This window comes from Oncorhynchus clarkii, chromosome 16 (assembly GCF_045791955.1).
Source record: "Oncorhynchus clarkii lewisi isolate Uvic-CL-2024 chromosome 16, UVic_Ocla_1.0, whole genome shotgun sequence".
NCBI classification, from domain to species: Eukaryota; Metazoa; Chordata; class Actinopteri; order Salmoniformes; family Salmonidae; genus Oncorhynchus; species Oncorhynchus clarkii.
This window is the reverse complement of record NC_092162.1, coordinates 55,566,127-55,588,158: the sequence shown is the minus strand read 5'-3', so window position 1 is coordinate 55,588,158 and position 22,032 is coordinate 55,566,127.

Sequence of the window (22,032 nt, the reverse complement as noted above, 5' to 3'; positions counted from 1 at the left end):
CAGGGGTGCATCTCTGGAGATGTGAGTATAACAGAACTGATATTGCAGGCGAAAGCCTGAGAAAAATCCAATCAGGAAGTGACTCTTATTTAGAAACCTCTGCGTTTCTATGCGTCCCTATTGAGCAGTGAAAGGGATATCAACCAGATTCCCTTTTCTATGGCATCCCTAATGTGTCTAAGACATAGTTTCAGGCTTTTATTTTGAAAAATGAGCGTGAGCGACAACATTGCGTCAGTGGTCAGCTGGTGGCTCTCAGAGTGATTTGTGCGATTGATATATTGTCGAATAGATATTTGAAAAACACCTTGAGGATTGATTATAAAAAACTTTGCCATGTTTCTGTCGATATTATGGATCTAATTTGGAATATTTTTCGGCGTTGTCGTGACCGCAGTTTCCGGTGGATTTCTCAACAAAACGGGAGGAACAAACGGAGGTATTTCGGCTATAAAAATAATCTTTATGGAACAAAATGAACATTTGCTGTCTAACTGGGAGTCTCGTCAGTGAAAACATCCGAAGATCCTCGAAGGTAAACGATTAATTTGATTGCTTTTCTGATTTTCGTGACCAAGCTTCCTGCCCCTAGCTGGACAAAATGCTATGCTAGGCCATGGATAAACTTACACAAATGCTTGTCTTGCTTTGGCTGTAAAGCATAATTTCTAAATGAGATGACAGGGTTAAACCTCTTGGAACTACCGATCCCGAATTGTCATCAACTGACACTAATTAGCATAACACAACGGACAAAAAATATTACTAGAAAATATTCATATTCATGAAATCACAAGTGAAATATAGTGAAACACAGCTTAGTCATTTGTTAACTTCTCATGACTCTCAAACCCGCATGCGGGAGCGTAACGTAGTCTCAAACTAATTAGCATAACGCAGAGGACATAAATCTTCCTAGAAAATCTTCCTATTCATGAAAATCACAAATGAAATATATTGAGACACAGCTTAGTCTTTTGTTAATCACACTGTCAGATTTTCAAAATATGCTTTACAGCCAACGCTAGACAAGCATTTGTGTAAGTTTATCATGGCATTATGCTATGGCTAGGCTCTGCTACCAGCAGGCAACATTTTCACGAAAATAAGAAAAGCAATCAAATTAAATAATTTACCTTTGAAGAACTTTGGATGTTTTCACTCAGGAGACTCCCAGTTAGATAGCAAATGTTCCTTTTTTCCAAAAATATTATTTTTGTAGGCGAAATAGCTCCGTTTGTTCTTCACGTTTGGCTGAGAAATCGACCGGAAAATGCAGTCACAACAACGCCAAACTTTTTTCCAAATTAGCTCTATAATATCGACAGAAACATGGCTAATGTTGTTTAGAATCAATCCTCAAGGTGTTTTCCACATACAGTGCCTTGCGAAAGTATTCGGCCCCCTTGAACTTTGCGACCTTTTGCCACATTTCAGGCTTCAAACATAAAGATATAAAACTGTATTTTTTTGTGAAGAATCAACAACAAATGGGACACAATCATGAAGTGGAACGACATTTATTGGATATTTCAAACTTTTTTAACAAATCAAAAACTGAAAAATTGGGCGTGCAAAATTATTCCCCACAGTACGTGGCATTCTGGACTCGAGATGCCGGGTGAGGGGCCTACAGTACCTCGTGGACTGGGAGGGGTACGGTCCGGAGGAGAGGTGCTGGGTACCGGTGGGGGACATTTTGGACCCTTCACTCCTGAGAGACTTCCACCGCCTCCACCTGGATCGCCCGGCGCCTCGCCCTTCAGGTCGCACTCGAGGCCGGTGGCGGCGCGCTGCGCGCTGAGCCGTGCATCGGAGGGGGGGGGGGGGGGGGTACTGTCACGACTTCTGCCGAAGTTGGCTCCCCTGCCTGTTGGCTCCCCTGCCTGTTCGGGCGGTGCTCGGCGGTCGTCGTCACCGGCCTACTAGGCGCCACCGGTCCCTTTTTCGTTTTCTGTTTGTTTTGTCTTATTAGTTGCACCTGTGTCTATTTGTGTTTGCCTGATGGGCTTCCTTATTTAAAGCTAGTTTAGCTGCCCTTGTTTTGTGCGGGATTATTCTTGTGTTACGTGTTAGTGTTATTATATGTGTTCGTGCTCTAGACCTGGTACCCTGTGTTTTGGGTTGGTCCATATTTTTCTCGCCCTGTGTTTTGGGCATTGCTTTTGGTGCCATATTAAAGTGCACTTCTTCCTGTGGAACTCTCTGCTCTCTGCGCCTGATTCTTCCCTCACACACCTAGTCCCCCGTGACAGCAGAGTGTGCGTTTCACTAGCCAATCTGTTGAAGTTTTTTTGCAAAGGCGATGCTGTGGATACTGTCTCTGGCTTCCTGTAGATTAATCCATGTAGATTCTGTGCCACAAAATTAGTGACAGAACTTTACAAAACCTGGCCAAGTTCAAGTCTCAAGTTATTTTTAAGTTATTAAGTTATTTTTCTCATGTTATTTCTTATTGTTGTTGAACGATGTATACCATGTGTATCCCATACATGACTAATAAAACTTGAAACTGAAAATTGGAATTGAAACTGAAATGTGCTAGCAGGTAATTGCATATTTGCTGTGGATAAAGACACGCACACACACTCTCTCTCTTCCTCTCTAAGCACATACAATCACAATCGCACACAGACACAGAAACACACACAGACAAGGATTTATGAGGCACACATACAGGAATTGTCACGTCATTGTTGTATTTGCTTAGTTGGAAATCATGGAGGAAATTGTGGAGGGTTTTATGGAATTCTGAACACCTTCCGTCCCCTTATTTTGTGTGTGTGGTACTTTCTATTCTTAGGCAATTCCATTTCACCAACCTTTATTGTTATTCATGCCCAATGTGTCACTCGACATTTCAGTTCAATTTCAGTTCAAATAGTACTTGAAAACATATTGATATATTCCTCCTCCTAACATTGTAATACAACATCAGTCCTTCCAAACACGTCCAGTATCTGCACCACCAATATTCCCTCCAGTGAGAAACCTCGCCTGACCTTACCTGTTAGGCTGTTCCTTTCCCATCCAAACAAACCCAGTGACCCCATCCTTGCCTAGCAGATAGATATCCACATTCCCAGCTGATGCACGCACACACACATATTAAAGTTTCAGAGCCTATGAGTTAATGTTTAATTCTGGAAGTGTGAGGCAGGGGCGGCAATATGTTCCTTGTCACCCCTCTGGGTGAGTTGGTAGGCGTGCTGCTCAGTGTAGCTTGACTTAAGCCTGCTCAACCGCCTCAGGGAAGGGGAGGCGAGGGGGATAAGTAGAGGAGGGAGGCAGAACTGTCTCACGGAGGAATTCTTCCGGTTTAGGATTCCTGGAGCAATGCTTAGTAATATCCCAAGGAAATGGTTCCCAAATGTCTCCTTGCCTACTTTTCTATTAGTGCTCCGATAGGTTTAGAAAAAGGAACAAGGAACCTTTTTTAAATGTTCAAGTCAAAAACAGAGGGGGGTCCTCCTGTTGAAAATATAGTATTCCTTAGGACTGTATATCAGGAGGATGTTACAGTCTCTCAGCTGAGATTTCTATTATTCCCTGGTGGACTGAATATGTACTCAGAGAGTCTGATTGAGGTTGACATATATACAGCACATTAATTATTTCTAGTGTTGCAAAAACAATGTATATTACTGTAAAATGTATGTTTACTAGTAAAATACTGTGAGGACAGACACTGGGAGACGAGAAGCAAGTACAGGGAGTGAATATTTAATGGATAGACAGACATGAAACAAAACAGTCTGGACAAGGGGAACATAACGACATTAATGCTGACACAGGGATCAAACTGAGGAATAGACCGATATAGAGCAGGCAATCAATAAAGTGATGGAGTCCAGGCGAGTCCAATGAAGCGCTGAGGCGCGTAACGATGGTGACAGGTGTACGTAATGATGGGCAGCATGTTGCCCTCGAGCACCAGAGAGTGGGAGCGGGAGCAAGCATGAGATTTATCCAAATTTTTGTAACGTTCACAGAATATATGGAATATTATCAGATGACATCTAGTCGCTTTTTTGGGTACTTCGGATTATCACAGGCATTTATAACTATCTCTGGCCTTCTTTGTGGCCTTATGACATGTAATATACAGTATCAGTCAACAGTTTACTAATAACACTCCGACCTCAAGGCACTACACAGGGTAGTGTGAATGGCCAAGTACATTACTGGTGCCAAGCTTCCTGCCATCCAGGACCTCTATACCAGGTGGTGTCAGAGGAAGGCCCTACAAATTGTCAAAGACTCCAGCCACCCTAGTCATACTGTTCTCTCTGCTACCTCACGGTAAGTGGTACCAGAGCGCCAAGTCTAGGTCCAAGAGGCTTCTAAACAGCGTCTACCCCCAAGCCATAAGACTCCTGAACATCTAATCAAATGGCTACCAGACTATTTGCATTGCCCCCCTCCCCATATTTTATACCGCTGCTACTCTCTGTTGTTATCATCTATGCATAGTCACTTAAAAAACTCTACCTACATGTACATATTACCTCAACTAACTGGTGCCCCCACACAATGACTCGGTACCGGTACCCCCTGTATATAGTCTCACTATTGTTCTTTTACTGCTGCTCATTAATTATTTGTTACGTTTATTTTTTTATTCTTATACTTGTTTTTTAAAACTGCATTGTTTGTTAGGGGCTCAAAAGTAAGCATTTCACTGTAAGGTGAAAGGTGACCTGTTCTATTATGCGAATGTGTCTAATACAATTTGATTTGAATTGGTAGTAACTAAAAAAGTGTTAAACAAATCAATATATATTTAGATTTTAGATCCTTCAAAGTAGCCACCCTTTGTTTGCCTTGATGACAGCTTTGCACACTCCTGGCATTCTCTCAACCAGCATCGCCTGGAATGTTTTTCCAGCAATCTTGAAGGAGTTGCCACTGCTTTTCCTTCACTCTGCGTTCCAACTCATCCCAAACAATCTCAAATGGGTTAAGGTCCAGCGATTGTGGAGGTCGGGTCATCTGATGGAGCACTCTATCACTCTCCTTCTTGGTCAAATAGCCCTTAAACAGCGTGGAGATGTGTTGGGTCATTGTCCTGTTGAAAAACAAATGATAGTCCCACTAAGTGCAAACCAGATGGGATGGCATATCGCTGCAGAATGCTGTGGTAGCCATGCTGGTCTAGTGTGCCTTGAATTCTAAATAAATCACAGACAGTATCACCAGCAAGCACCTGCACAACATCACATCTCCTCCTCCATGCTTCACGGTGGGAACCACACATGTGGAGATCATCCGTTCACTTACTCTGCGTCTCACAAAGACACGGCGGTTGGCACCAAAAATCTCAAATTTGGACTCATCAGACCAAAGGACAGATTTACACCTGCCTAATGTCCATTGCTCATATTTCTTGGATCAAGCAAGTCTTTTCTTATTGGTGTCCTTTAGTAGTGATTTCTTTGCAGCAATTCGACCATGAAGGCCTGACTCGTGCAGTCTCCTCTGAATAGTTGTTGTTGAGATGTGTCTGTTACTTGAACTCTGTGAAGTGTTTATTTGGGCTGCAATTTCTGAGGCTGGTAACACTAATGAACTTATCCTCTACAGGAGAGGTAACTCTGGGTCTTCCTTTCCTGTGGCGGTCCTCATGAGAGCCAGTTACATCATAGCACTTGATGGTTTTTGCGACTGCACTTGAAGAAACTTTCAAATTTCTTGAAATGTTCCGGATTGACTGACCATCATGTCTTAAAGTAATGACTGTAGTTTTCCTTTGCTTATTTGAGCTGTTCTTGCCATAATATAGACTTGGTCTTTTACCAAATAGGGCTATCTTCTGTATACTACCCCTACCTTGTCACAACACAACTGAATGTCTCAAACTCATTAACTAAAGAAGGAAAGAAATTCCACAAATTAACTTTTAACAAGGCACACATGTTAATTGAAATGCATTCCAGGTACCTCATACCTCATGAAGCTGGTTGAGAGAATGCCAAGAGTGTGCAAAGCTGTCATCAAGGCAAAGGGTGTCTACTTTGAAGAATCTCAAATAAAACATATATTTTGATGTATTTTACACTTTTTTGGTTACTACATGATTCCATGTGTGTTATTTCATAGGTTTGATGTCTTCACTATTATTCTACAATGTAGAAAATAGTAAAAATACATAAAACGGTGTGTACAAACTTTTGACTGGTACTGTATATATAATTTTTTTATATTATTTAAAAATAAAAATAGAATGATAAAGCAGTAAAACATTATCCTAATATAAACCATCAATTTAGGAAATATTATTGGTGTTCAATATGAGGGTTTCAGCATGAAATATCTTCTTTTTTTTTACCCTATGTTGGACAAAGATGGATGTGGACTGCAAAGGATTAGCAAAGACTGAAAGGTATTGCTTTTGAGAAGTGAAACACTACTGCTGTTCACATTTCAGATCGAATTAAGATTTCTTGAATGTAGTAATTACAATCAAATGTCTGGTTCATCCCTGACCTTTCAGAGTCTATGATTATGACCATGCCAAGTGGAACAATAGAGTGGCTTCCACTTGCCTTGTGGAAAATATGGATCAGCTCCAGATTAAATAGATGAGTGGCTTAAATCTGGTCTTTCTACTCCACTCTCTTTATGACAGAGACCCCCCCCCCCCCCACCTCTCACACACCTTTGTTTTTATCCTAGGTGTTCATTGTACACAGGCCCCGTCTGGCCCCCACCTGCTTCTCCCTTCTGTTTACCTGGAACAGACCCCCCTCTAAACACACTGTTATTCACCTAGAGGGGTCTTTGTGTGAAATATACCTCTCAGTACCTGGAATAGCATTTTACATTGGTAGTCTATATTGTTTTTCTGTTGTGTTAGTCAGTTTTCCTCAGCCAATGCTGGCTTCCAAACAAAAAAATACATTGGAGTCAAATCCATTGTCTCTGAAGTTGAACCAAAGCTTTTGATGACATCCTGTCTTTTAATCCATGACATGGTTTAAATTTGTCCCATTAGATTTCTTCCCCAGCCTTAAATCGGGTTTTGATTTGACCTTACGTCAGCATTTACGGTGTCACAGTAAAATCCTACGCCAAGCACCTCCGATAGACAGCAGTTTTAGATGAAGAATAGTTTTGTTAGGGTATGTGCTTGGTAAGTTATATTGTATGCTTTAAGAGGATTATATAGACGAAGTGCTCTATCCATCTGCATGGTAAACCCGTTGGTAAACATTAAGGCTACTGTGCTAAATATAGCATTTAAAGACCGCTGGCTTGCTGCTTTGTCCCACTTCTGAATGATGAAATTAAGGATACAATCTGTGAGAAAAACGTTTTTTTTTTTCTTTACTTCCAGTGTGAACAATGGCAGTGAAGATGCAATTTACAGACATGGCTGTCAGATTAGCAGCGGCTCCAGCTGCAGTGGGGGGGACGAGGTGTAAAGAATACACTGTTCCTCACTGCCATTTGTCACGAGTTGCGAGCTGCAGTCTGGAGGCCAAGGCAACGGTTTATCTCTCTCTCTCTCTCTCTCTCTCTCTCTCTCTCTCTCTCTCTCTCTCTATTTGTCTCTCTCTCTAACCCGTTCTCTGTCTCTCTATTTTTCTTTCTCTCTCCGCACTAATAAAGAAGCAGACATCCATCCCTCAGCCCTGGGCCCTTCTCCTCCGACTTCACTCCTCCTCCTCCTCATTCCCCCATCTCTAGCTTTCAGTTCAATTAATCCAGGGTGTTGTCGTAATGACCCTGGGAGAAGTTACTGCAGATGAGTGAAATTACACTTCACACAGCTCTCCCAATTAGAGTAGCTGAGGACCCCCAGACCTCCCTCTTCCTCTCCATCTCTCCCTTTCCCTCTCCCTCTGTCTATCCCTCCCTCCGTCCTCTCAGGCTGGCTGTCACACATCTCTGCAGGTCAGGAGGCATATGATTTAATTAGGTTCCCTGTTGCCATCGTGCTTATTGCTGTTGTCAGGGTCTGTTGTTGTTATTTTAACTGGAGCTGTAAATTAATAGCGGGGTGAACAATTACACACAATCTCACACAGACACATGCCACACACACTCATACAGACACATGCACGCCACACACACACTCACACAGACACACATAAGCCGCTCAAACACAGACACACACACATATTAATCATTGTTGCCTCAACAACAAACAGTAATGGTGTGAGGAATTGCTGAAACATTTGACTCAGATGTTTTTCATTTTCCTGAAATAAAGACCACTCCTACTGATGCACTACATGTTGCTAGGCAAATTAGACTGTGTGAGAGTAACAGCCGTGGACAGAGACATACACAGGCCTCAGCTGTCCGTTCAGTACCACCAGAGGTCTGGACGGGTCAGGACCCTGGACAACGCTGTAGCAGCAGCCAAAGCAATCACAGCTGGATCTAGACTCCTTATACCCACCAGCTGTAGACAGAGACAGAAGACCATGTAAATACCCTGGGGGCAGGAGAAAGTCACATCTCCATAGCAGCAGAGACAAGTTTGGAGAGGCACTGAATATTACTCAAAGGATGGCTGCTACATAAACTAGCTGTTGTGATTCAGACCTTGGGTTGATGGTGATCTTAATGTGTAAACTGTAATGGTATTAAGAGGAGTGAATGCTACTGTAAAGTGTATGTATTTTCAGTGCAAGGACAGGACCTAGGACTGGGGCAGAGGGTGAAGGAGTTGTCTATGTCACACACAGTTAAGCCTCAGCAGACACCTCTTCTCCCAAAAATCATTTGCTGCCAAATTTCAACAGGTGACAAGGAAATGAATTAAGTATTTTATTGTATTTCAGTTTTCTGCTGGACTCCGTTGGAAGTGAATAAAACTGTCAAAATACATTCCAGCCCACAACCAGAATCATTTATTCCCCTTTAAAGTGGCTGGTGATTTTCCATGTGCTCTGTCTGTGTTTTTTATACAGGAATATGGCCTGATACTGGGCCTGATATGGAGACATCTGTGAAGCAGTCATTTGTGTCGATGTAATAACGGAGCAACTGAGTTATGGGTCTCGGTAAAGAAGGATGGCATCTCCCATTACACACGCTCCCAACTATCTAGGCCAAGTCCTACTAGGTAACCCTGAAGGAGTCACTGCGGTCAGTGTATGTGACTTTGCGTGTGTGCATGTGAGCATACATGCATGTTAATATGTTATTTTGATTGATAAAGTTCACACACACACACATGCACGCAGACATGTACAAACGCACACACACACACCATTTTGAGGCATGGATGAGCTTTTAAATAATGGTTTGGAGAGAATGTGATTAAGTTTCATATTGAAGTGCACGTGGCCAAATAAAACATTGTTAGACAGCTTGAATTACTCTCCAATAAGGTGAGAATTGATCCATGCCTCTTATTAACCTCCTGCTCTGAGAGAACGAATCCAGGAGTATTTATACTACAGCTTCATTTATATACTGTATTTATAGACTTTTTTGGTAATCTAATGGAGGCAACCAAGTGGTATGTTTTTCACAGTGCTCTGTCTGTGCTGCTAAAATTACAAGTAGAAAACTTGGTTGCAATGCACTACTTATATTGTGAGTTTTGTTAAATATCTGTTGTCATTCTATAGTTAATTCTTCCCATGTCAACCACCCAGTGGAGTAATTACGAAGCTTGACGTTTCTGGAGTGTTAGCCTATTTATTGTGATAAAGTCAATGCCACTTAATAAGGACATTTAAAGGATTTAGAGACAGACAATCAATATGATACCTGATTCCACTTTTGTTTAGTTTTAATTAAGTACGGGTTGTAATTTGTGTTACGGAAATAATCTAGAACTGTCATGTGTGTTCAGGCTATCAACGGCAAGTGGGAGTAGGTATTCTAGACACAAATTTAATAGCCATGGATGTCACAGAGTATATTTAAGCAAAAAGGCACGAGGGGGTCCCTTATATGGTCAATATCCCACGGCTAAGGGCTGTTCTTATGCACAATGCAACGCGGAGTGCATGGATACAGCCGTTAGCCGTGGTATATTGGCCATATACCACAAATCCCTGAGGTGCCTTATTGCTATAATCTTTTTATTTAACTAGGCAAATCAGTTAAGAACAAATTCTTATGTACAATGACAGCCTACCCTGGCCAAACCCAGACGACGCTGGGACAATTATGCGCCGTCCTATGGGACTCCCAATCACGGCTGGTTGTGATACACCCTGGAATCGAACCAGGGTCTGTAGTTATGCCTCTAGCACTGAGAAGCAGTGCCTTAGACCGTAATTAGAACAGTAAAAATTCATTTTTGGTCATACCCATGATATACCACGGCTTTCAACCAATTAACACTCAGAGCTCGAACCACCCAGTTCATAATTCGAGTTAACCCATTCAAAAGCAGTGGGAAGAAGAAGAAACCCTTTGACAAATGTTCATGTTGATTCAATTTACTAAGATTTTTCTTTTGGCAATAAAAAACAAAACATGTGGCTTGAACAATAAATTAACTATCCTTGTGGGGGCCAAACAATTGATTCCCATTCAAAATCCTATTTTCCCAAAACCTAACCCTAACCCTAACCTTAAGCCCTTACCCTAAACCTAACCCCTAAACCTAAAATAACTGTTTTCCTTGTGGGGATGGGCAAAATGTCCCCACTTGTCCAAATGTTCCTTGTTTTACTATCCCTGTGAGGACTTGCGGTCCCCACAAAGATAGTAAAACCAAACGCACACACCCACACATGAAAGCAGGCACACAGAGTTTGAATTACATATCTGGGTCATGTCATGCCTGAAGCGAAGTAAGAAAGACTCAAGTTTATAATAATTTCTTGTAGCTTTAGAAAAAGAAGTTAAAGATAATGGACCACACATCTTACATAATATACCAATTCTAAATCACAAATATCAAGACAAGAGCATGACCTGATGGAATCTTGTCAATCTCAGGGGATCTCAGAAGGATATCCTTCTTTTTTTCTTCATTAGTATTTTGTTATTTTAGCATATGGCTGTTAGGTGACTGAAGTATTTTTTAGATACAGTACCAGTCAAAATTTTAGACACAGGGTTCATTATTCTTTGTTTTCTTCTACATTGTAGAATAATAGTGAAGACATCAAAGCTATGAAATAACACACATGCAATCATGTAGTAAACAAGAAAGTGTTAAAAAAATCTATATATATATTATATTTTTGATTATTCAAAGTAGCCAACCTTTGCCTTCACAACAGCTTTGCACACTCATTCTTTCAACCAGCTTCACCTGGAATGCTTTTCAAACAGTCTTGAAGGAGTTCCCACATATGCTGAGAAAACTACAAAGGGAAGCACATTCGAGAGCTGCCCAGTGACACGAACCTACCAGATGAGCAACTTTACTTCTATGCTCGCTTCGAGGCAAGTAGCACTGAAACATGCATGAGAGCATTAGCTGTTCCGAACGTGTGATCATGCTCTCCAGAGCCGATGTGAACACCATAGTCCCTGTGCCCAAGAACACTAAGGTAACCTGCTTCAATGACTACCGACCCGTAGCACTGAAGGGAAGTGCTTTGAAATGCTGGTCATGGCTCACATCAACACCATTATCCCAGAAACACTAGACCCACTCCAATTTGCATACCGCCCCAACAGATCCACAGATGATGCCATTTCTATTGCACTCCACACTGCCCTTTTACACCTGGAAATAAGGAACACCTATGTGAGAATGCTATTAATTGACTACAGCTCAGAGTTCAACACCATAGTGCCCTCAAAGCTCATCCCCAAGCTGATGACCCTGGGACTAAACACCTCCCTCTGCAACTGGATCCTGCGACCGCAAGGCACTACAGAGGGTAGTGTGTACGGCCCAGTACATCACCGGGGCCAAGCTTCCTGCCATCCAGGACCTCTATACCAGGAGTCAGAGGAAGGCCCTAAAAATTGTCAAAGAATCCAGCCACCCTAGTCAATGACTGTTCTCTCTGCTACAGCACAGCAAGCGATACCGGAGCCCATGTCTAGGTCCAAGAGGCTTCTAAACATCTTCTACCCCCAAGCCATAAGACTCCTGAACATCTAACCAAATGTCTACCCAGACTATATGCATAGTCACTTTAATAACTCTACCTACAGTGCCTTGCGAAAGTATTCGGCCCCCTTGAACTTTGCGACCTTTTGCCACATTTCAGGCTTCAAACATAAAGATATAAAACTGTATTTTTTTGTGAAGAATCAACAACAAGTGGGACACAATCAAGACGTGGAACGACATTTATTGGATATTTCAAACTTTTTTAACAAATCAAAAACTGAAAAATTGGGCGTGCAAAATTATTCAGCCCCTTTACTTTCAGTGCAGCAAACTCTCTCCAGAAGTTCAGTGAGGATCTCTGAATGATCCAATGTTGACCTAAATGACTAATGATGATAAATACAATCCACCTGTGTGTAATCAAGTCTCCGTATAAATGCACCTGCACTGTGATAGTCTCAGAGGTCCGTTAAAAGCGCAGAGAGCATCATGAAGAACAAGGAACACACCAGGCAGGTCCGAGATACTGTTGTGAAGAAGTTTAAAGCCGGATTTGGATACAAAAAGATTTCCCAAGCTTTAAACATCCCAAGGAGCACTGTGCAAGCGATAATATTGAAATGGAAGGAGTATCAGACGACTGCAAATCTACCAAGACCTGGCCGTCCCTCTAAACTTTCAGCTCATACAAGGAGAAGACTGATCAGAGATGCAGCCAAGAGGCCCATGATCACTCTGGATGAACTGCAGAGATCTACAGCTGAGGTGGAAGACTCTGTCCATAGGACAACAATCAGTCGTATATTGCACAAATCTGGCCTTTATGGAAGAGTGGCAAGAAGAAAGCCATTTCTTAAAGATATCCATAAAAAGTGTTGTTTAAAGTTTGCCACAAGCCACCTGGGAGACACACCAAACATGTGTAAGAAGGTGCTCTGGTCAGATGAAACCAAAATTGAACTTTTTGGCAACAATGCAAAACGTTATGTTTGGCGTAAAAGCAACACAGCTGAACACACCATCCCCACTGTCAAACATGGTGGTGGCAGCATCATGGTTTGGGCCTGCTTTTCTTCAGCAGGGACAGGGAAGATGGTTAAAATTGATGGGAAGATGGATGGAGCCAAATACAGGACCAGTCTGGAAGAAAACCTGATGGAGTCTGCAAAAAACCTGAGACTGGGACGGAGATTTGTCTTCCAACAAGACAATGATCCAAAACATAAAGCAAAATCTACAATGGAATGGTTCAAAAATAAACATATCCAGGTGTTAGAATGGCCAAGTCAAAGTCCAGACCTGAATCCAATCGAGAATCTGTGGAAAGAACTGAAAACTGCTGTTCACAAATGCTCTCCATCCAACCTCACTGAGCTCGAGCTGTTTTGCAAGGAGGAATGGGAAAAAAATGTCAGTCTCTCAATGTGCAAAACTGATAGAGACATACCCCAAGCGACTTACAGCTGTAATCGCAGCAAAAGGTGGCGCTACAAAGTATTAACTTAAGGGGGCTGAATAATTTTGCACGCCCAATTTTTCAGTTTTTGATTTGTTAAAAAAGTTTGAAATATCCAATAAATGTCGTTCCACTTCATGATTGTGTCCCACTTGTTGTTGATTCTTCACCAAAAAATACAGTTTTATATCTTTATGTTTGAAGCCTGAAATGTGGCAAAAGGTCGCAAAGTTCAAGGGGGCCGAATACTTTCGCAAGGCACTGTATTACCTCAATTACCTCAACTAACCGGTGCCCCTGCAAACTGACTCTGTACCTGTTGCTCATTAATTATTTGTTACTTTTATTTCATATTTCATTTATTTAAAAAATAAATCATCTTAAAATGACGTTGTTGCTTCAGGGCTTGTAAGTAAGCATTTCACTGTTGTATTTGGTGCATGTGAATTTTTGGGGGGGATTTTATTTTATTTGTTGGCTGCTTTTCCTTCACTCTGTGGTCCAACTCATCCCAAACCATCTCAATTGGGTTGAGGTCGGATGATTGTGGAGGCCAGGTCATCTGATGCAACACTCCATCACTCTCCTTCTTGGTCAAATAGCCCTTACACAGCCTGGAGGTGTGTTTGGTCATTGCCCTGTTGAAAAACAGATGATAGTCACACTAAACGCAAACCAGATGGGATGGCATATTGCCGCAGAATGCTGTGGTAGCCATGCTGGTTAAGTGTGCCCTGAATTCTAAATTAATCACAGACAGTGACACCAGCAAAGCACCCCCACAGTATCACACCTTCTCCTCCATGCTTCATGGTGGGAACTACACATGCGGCGATCATCCGTTCACCTACTCTGCGTCTCACAAAGACACAGAGGTTGGAACCAAAAATCTCAAATTTGGACTCATCAGACCAAAGGACAGATTTCCACCGGTTGAATGTCCACTGCTCATATTTCTTGGCCCAAGCAAGTCTCTCTTATAATTATTGGTGTCCTTTAGTAGTGGTTTCTTTGCGGCAATTCGACCATGAAGATCTAATTCACGCAGTCTCCTCTGCACAGTTGATGTTGAGATGTGTCTGTTACTTGAACTCTGTGAAGCATTTATTTGGGCTGTAATTTCTGAGGCTGGTAACACTAATGAACTCATCCTCTGCAATAGAGGCAACTCTGGGTCTTCCTTTCCTATGGCGGTCCTCAAAGCCGGTTTCATCATAACGCTTGATGCTTTTTGCGACTACAGATGAAGAAACTTTCAAAGTTCTTGACATTTTTCGGGTTGATTGACCTTCATGTCTTAAATTAATGATGGACTGTAGTTTTCATTTGCTTATTTGAGCTGTTCTTGCCAAAATAAGGACTTGATCTTTTACCAAATAGGGCTATCTTCTGTATGCCACGCTACCTTGTCACAACACAACTGATTGGCTGAATATCATTAAGAAGGAAAGAAATTCCACAAATTAACTTAAATTAACAAGGCACACATGTTAATTGAAATGCATTCCAGGTGAATACCTCATGAAGCTGGTTGAGAGAATGCCAAGAGTGTGCAAAGCTGTCATCAAGACAAAGGGTGGCTACTTTGAAGGATCTCAACTATAACACATATTTTTTAACACTTTTTAGGTTACTATGTGATTCCATATGTGTTATTTCATAGTTTTGATGTCTTCACTATTATTCTACTATGTAGAAAATAGTAAAAATAAAGAAAAAGCCTTGAATCAGTAGGTGTGTCCAAGCTTTTTACCGGTACTGTATATCAGTGGAGGCTCCTCAGAGGAGGAAGGGGAGTACCATTCTCCTTAGTGAAATGTAATACAATTGAAAATAGTGAAACATTAAAAAAGTTATCCTTTTTAGATAAAACTGTATTAAATATATTCATATGTCACCAAATAATTTATTAAAATACACTGGTTTGCAATGAAGGTCTACAGTAACTTCAAAATCACTGTCTAGGGTAGCACCACGGTGTAGCTGGAGGACAGCTAGCTTCCGTCCTCCTCTGGCTACACTGACTTCAATACAAAACCTAGGAGGCCCGTAGGTCCCACCCCTTTCCATAGACATTCATGGTAATTATGACCACTTCCGGAGGACGTCCTCCAACCAATCAAAACTTTTGTACAAACCTTTTTGTCCATTCAATCATATAATTAGGATCAGAGAATGAACCTAGTGAGTTGTATTGGGATTGGGCCACAGAGCATTATGGTGGTTCTATGCGTTGAGAAGCTTGGTGACATTGTTGGATAGAGATGAAGACTGATAGTCGAGCATTGTTTTTATATTATTCCATTTCAATTATTTTTTTCAATTTACAGGAGACAGAGGAATTATATTATAAATAGTTTTTTTGGTTTAAGAACTTCATTTTTGAGTCCAGTTAGTGCAATTTATTTAAATTTGCCTTGCTAACTTCAGTAGCTAAATTAGCTAGCTACCAGCGTGAGTGCGCAGTTTTCTCTACCAGAATGGTAGAATGGCTGCCGAAAATGTTGTGGACGTTTTGTTGAAGAACGCTTTCATTCTCTGTGGTACACAGTGTGAATTAAAAGTGAGGGTTGGCCTCTGCCTGAGATCAGTTTCATGAAGATGGATGAAAAGGTAAGTGTTATGTATGGTACGACGTGCTGTTCGTCATACTGTAGGTTGTTATGGTTTACGAAACTGTGTGCTGCTTGTCGGACGAATGGGTTGTCAGGATGAGTGATGACATCACAAAAGATCTCCAGTCACATCAAGCATCATTGTTACAGTCATGGATTCCAAACTTAGTCGTCGCAACCAAAAAGTCAGGTGGAATCCGGACCTGTGTGGATAGTCGGGCTGTGAACAAGGCTGTTGTCCTGGATAAGTACCCCTTGCCTACAGCTGAGGAGCTGACCGCACAATTCCATGTCTCCACAGCTGCAGAATGGCATTGAGAGGCCCGTTGCCTTCGCCTCAAGGGCCCTGAGCCCCACTGAACAACAATACTCTGTGGGTGAACGAGAAGCACTGGCCTGTGTCTGGGCTTGCGAAATGGGGCACCTCTACCTATACGTCCGGCTGTTCCCTCACAACGCTACTGTCAGCATCAGGAACTGGCCACAAGCCATTTCAGCTGCACAGATGGGCCGACCGCCTCAGACAGTATGACTACCAGCTGAAGTTCACTCAGCTGAAGTTCAGCTCACTTGATGCTCCTACTACGTCTTGCCAGACGACAGCGAAACAGAGCTCGTACAAATGCTCTACGCTCCCCTTCAGTCAGCTGTCTCGCTGGAGGAGCTGAAGCAAGCATCGGAACAAGATCCCACACTGCCTTTTTAATATATGGTACCAGTCCCTGGTAAAGGTGGGGGGCATGTTATGTATGGTAAGACGCGCTGTTCGTGCTGTTCGTCGTACTGTACGTTGTTATGGTTCACGACAGTGTGCTGCTTGACAGATGAATGGGTTGTCAGGCTGAGTGGCACATGTCCTTAAATGAGAGAGTGATGTGCAATGTGAAACTGTGCGGATGTGCGAATCTTTGACAGCTAAGCTAGATATAACAGTGAGGGCATTCAATACCAACTGGTACCAAAGTATAGCTGGTTAACAAGGAGCCTTTCATCAAGCCGCCTGTATTGCTGGACTTGCCTGCTTTTTGGAAAGTCTGAGCCTTGGTCGAAAGGTAGGTACAGTGACCGGAAGAAGATCGATCATTCAGCAGGCGGCATATAAATGCCTACTTCAGATTCAATTTTCTGGGAAAAAGCTGCATCAATCATGATGAAGGTCTGCGTTTTCAAACTGTGCGACACAGCGAGAAAATTAGAAGAAACTTGAATGTTCTCAAGCGGCTTATCAACAGTGGGCTTTCCACTTTCCTCCCGTATTCATTTAGCAAATATGAAAACACATTATCACTCTGGACAGACACAAGCAAAAACTCATGATATAATTGTTGCAGCAGCCTAGGCTACACCTAAACATTAGAGATCTGACATGCTGTATGGGATGAAAACTAGACACTTTTTCAGTCTGAATAACTGTAGGCTACTAATAAGAGCAGCTGCATACAGCCTATGTGCGCTGTCCATTTGTTCAGGGTAAACTAATTGTTAAAGTTATGTATTTATAGTACATTTGTGTGTCAGGAGAAAATTTGAACGTGATCAAATTTGGTTTATATTCATAAATTGGGCTGTCTAGGCTGCCAATACGTTTTCAATACAAAATGATTAACTAGAATTAATCAATCAACATAATAGTGATGACAGATAAGGCCTACAGTTGCATAGAACTGCATGATGCAAACATTGATAAAGGAAGCTCAGCCCTCCAAGTTCTATTGTCTATCTGTGGTTGTGTCTATGTCTGTGTAGAGGAAATCCCCTTCATAAAATAGTCTAAATATAATTCATTTGAACAAGTAGAAGGTTGCTGCAGTTTGACAGGGTTTTCATACCCCCCAGGGCCAGGAGTTTTTTAAATGTATTTAAAAACCATGTGACCTGATTTAGGAAAAACTGGTCCCATCATAGCCCTTATAAAACCTTTTTACAACTTTTTTTTTTTACCCTTTTTTCTCCCCAATTTCATGGTGTCCAATTGTTGTAGTAGCTACTATCTTGTCTCATCGCTACAACTCCCGTACGGGCTCAGGAGAGACGTAGGTTGAAAGTCATGCGTCCTCCAATACACAACCTAACCTAGGCACACTGCTTCTTAACCCAGAAGCCAGTCGCACCAATGTGTCAGAGGAAACACCGTACTCCTGGCAACCTTGGTTAGCGCACACTGCGCCCTGCCCGCCACAGTTGTCGCTGGTGCACAATTGTGCGTCGCCCCATGGACCTCCCGGCCAAGTCTGGTTACGACAGAGCCTGGGCACAAACCCAGAGTCTCTGATGGCACAGCTGGCACTGCAGTAACCACTGCGCCACCCAGGAGGTGCCTTTTTACAAATGATTAATCACGGTCATACCTTACAGGGTCCAGCATTTTCCTGGTTAGGTTAACAGATAAGGAAAAACTCTGGGCCCCAGGGGGTAAAAATTTCCCCCCGCTCTGGGACCTATGTTGCCACCAGTCTGCTTGCAGTTGTCAGTAATCGTCTGGTATGTGGATGACCTAGGCGTTATTCAGGAATGTTTCTTGGGCTACTTTAATGTGTCAAGTGGGTGAGATGTGAACTCTGTGTTTAACTTCACAGAGAAACTTGTTCAAACCTACGATGGCGCAGCCTTAATGGAATGTATCTGTTATTTATATTTCCAGCTAAGTTCCCTCCTGTTCCCTGATTAAGAGGTGTAGACCAGTCCACTCTACCACCATTGTCAACTCTGTCCTGACATGAACTGAAGCCACGTCTCATGTGCCCGCTCCTCCATTGGCACATTGAATGTTTCCTCTCCATTCACTGCGAGTACCCCTATCAATTTGCTCTCATTACTCTATGTTGAGTCAGTCACATACACAAACACAATTACATTATTACACATCAATGACTTTACTCCTTGCTTGGACTAACTCATTCTTAGCTCTTTTGTCTTACTGTGTAGTGTGTTGTGTTATTGTTTTTTGTCTTCCCAGACAAATCCTGTCCTGCACTGAAGTCAAGCCTCTGAACACCTCAACTCATGCGTCATACCCTCATTCAATCACTGCTGTGATCCTTTCCAAACACTGTGTAAGTAACCCTCTCATTCCCATTCCCCATAATATTGTACTATAAATGTCTTTATTAAATGCTTTAGGTTAAAATAATTACGCTTTTGACAATTTTTGAAACACACTGAAAATCCTCATTTTTAAAAAACTCTTAATTTTTTAAACACACTCTTCCTATTCTCCTCATTTTTTCAAGTCACTAGAATCCTCTGCTGTGTATATATATTTACATTACAAAATGTACTTTACACACAATCTGTGTAGTGCATCTGAATCACTTCTTATGTATATTCACCATTTCCTTCCACAACTCTACCTCCTTCACTAGTAGTGGCTGCTCGCTCTTTGCAGTTTTTTGATCTGGACACGCTCTGCATTTATGATTGTGTTTCAAAGGTGGCGATTGAAGCGCTGATTCTCATGCATCCAAACTTGACTGATGCTGTATAATTGAACTGAGGATCTGTCGTTAGTGACTGATGAAAGACAACACAATCATCCACAGCTGGCCCTGCGTCTTTGATATCACTTGTTTAATCTTTGTGTTGTCTCTCCAAAAACTAATTTAAAGCTAGAAATGCGGCACTGATGAGGCAATACATAGATGTGTTATTAAACAACAACTAAGACCTGTAAAACGTGTTTTTAAGTAGCGTGCTGTTGTTAAGTACCATGTTGTTGTTAAGTACCATCAGAGGACAAGGTAAAACAAGTCTATGAAGAACCACTACAATGCTTTTCAAGTTCTAATGAATGAATGGTTGGGGAAACTGATCACATAAGCTTTGAATTGCTGTTAAGATAAAATCGTACGACACCGGCTCTGACGCTTGTCGGATGTGGCAGGGCTTGCAAACCATTACAGGCTACAAAGGGAAGCACAGACGAGAGCTGCCCAGTGACACTAGCCTACCAGACGAGCTAAACTACTTCTATGCTCGCTTCGAGGCAAATAACACTGAAACATGCATGAGAGCACCAGCTGTTCCAGAAGAATGTGAGAATGCGCTCTCCGGAGCTGATTTGATTAAGAACTTTAAACAGGTCAACATTTAAAAGTCCGCAAGGCCAGACGGATTACCTAGATGTGTACTGAGAGCATGTGCTGACATACTGGCAAGTCCCTTCACTGACATTTTTAACCTCTTCCTGTCCGAGTCTGAAATACCAACATGTTTCAAGCAAACCACCATAGTCCCTGTGCCCAAGAACACTAAGGTAACCTGCCTAAAAGACTACCGACCCATAGCATTCATGTCTGTAGCAATGAAGTGCTTTGAAAGGCTGGTCATGGCTCACATCAACACCATTATCTCAGAAACCATAAAACCACTCCAATATGCATACCCCACCAACAGATCCACAGATGATGCAATCTCTATTGCACTCCACACTGCCCTTTTACACCTGGACAAAAGGAACACCTATGTGAGAATTATATTAATTGACTACAGCTCAGCATTCAACACCATAGTGCCCTCAAAGCTCATCACTAAGCTAAGGACCCTGGGATTAAACACCTCTCTCTGCAACTGGATCCTGGACTGCCTGGTGGTAAGGGTAGGTAACAACACATCCACCAAGCTGATCCTCAACACAGGGGCCCCTCAGGGGTGCGTGCTCAGCCCCCTCCTGTACTCTCTGTTCACTCATGACTGCATGGCCAGGCATGACTCCAACACCATCATTAAGTTTGCTGATGACACAACAGTGGTAGGCCTGATCACCGACAACGACGAGACAGCCTATAGGGAGGAGCTCAGAGACCTGGCCATGTGGTGCCAGGACAACAACCTCTCCCTCAACGTGATCAAGACAAAGGGGATGATTGTGGACTACAGGAAAAAGAGGACTGAGCACGCCCCCATTAACATCGATAGGGCTGTAGTGGAGCAGGTTGAGAGATTCAAGTTCCTAGGTGTCCACATAACCAACAAACTAACATGGTCCAAGCACACAAAGACAGTCGTGAAGAGGGCACGAAAAAAAATATTCCCCCTCAGGAAAAGATTTGGCATGGGTTCTCAGATCCTCAAAAGGTTCTACAGCTACACCACCGAGAGCACAACTGCCTGGTATGGCAACTGCTTGGCCTCTGACCGCAAGGCACTACAGAGGGTAGTGCGTACAGCCCAGTACATCACTCAGGCAAAGCTTCCTGCCATCCAGGACCTCTATACCAGGCGGTGTCAGAGGAAGGCCCTAAAAAATTTCAAAGACTCCAGCCACCCTAGTCCTAGACTGTTCTCTCTGCTACCGCACGGCAAGCGGTAGCTTGTAAGCTTCTACCCCCAAGCCATTAAAGAGCAGCAGTAAAATAACAATAGCGAGACTATATCCAGGGGGGTACCGGTAAAGAGTCAATGTGCGGGGGCACCGGTGTAGCGGTATTTGAGGTAATATGTACATGTAGTTAGAGGTATTAAAGTGACTATGCATAGATGATAACAACAGAGAGCAGCAGCGGTGTAAAAGGTTGTGGGGGGGGCAATGCAAATAGTCTGGGTAGCAAGACTATTTGCATTGACCCCCCCCCCTTTTACCTCGACACCGGTGCCCCGCACATTGACCCTTTACCGCTACCCTCCTGTATATAGTCTCGCTATTGTTATTTTACAGCTGCTCTTTAATTAATTTTGGTTGGTTAGGGTCTCGTAAGTAAGCATTTCACTGTAGGCTAGACCTGTGGTATCCTGTGCACGTGACTAATACAATTTGATTTAAGGTTTGGCTTCGTGAGCTGATAACTTTGGAAAAATAAATCTCATTGGAGAATATGAGAGCTCTCGTTAAGACATTGTTTAAGGGTTATCTAAAGAGATAATAAGAAAGAGTGAAGGCCACAGAGATAAAGAAGAGAATGAAAGGTAGTGAATCCAGGATCATTGATGGCAGTACTATAAACACATTTCTATGGACAGAGCTTAAGTGACCTGAT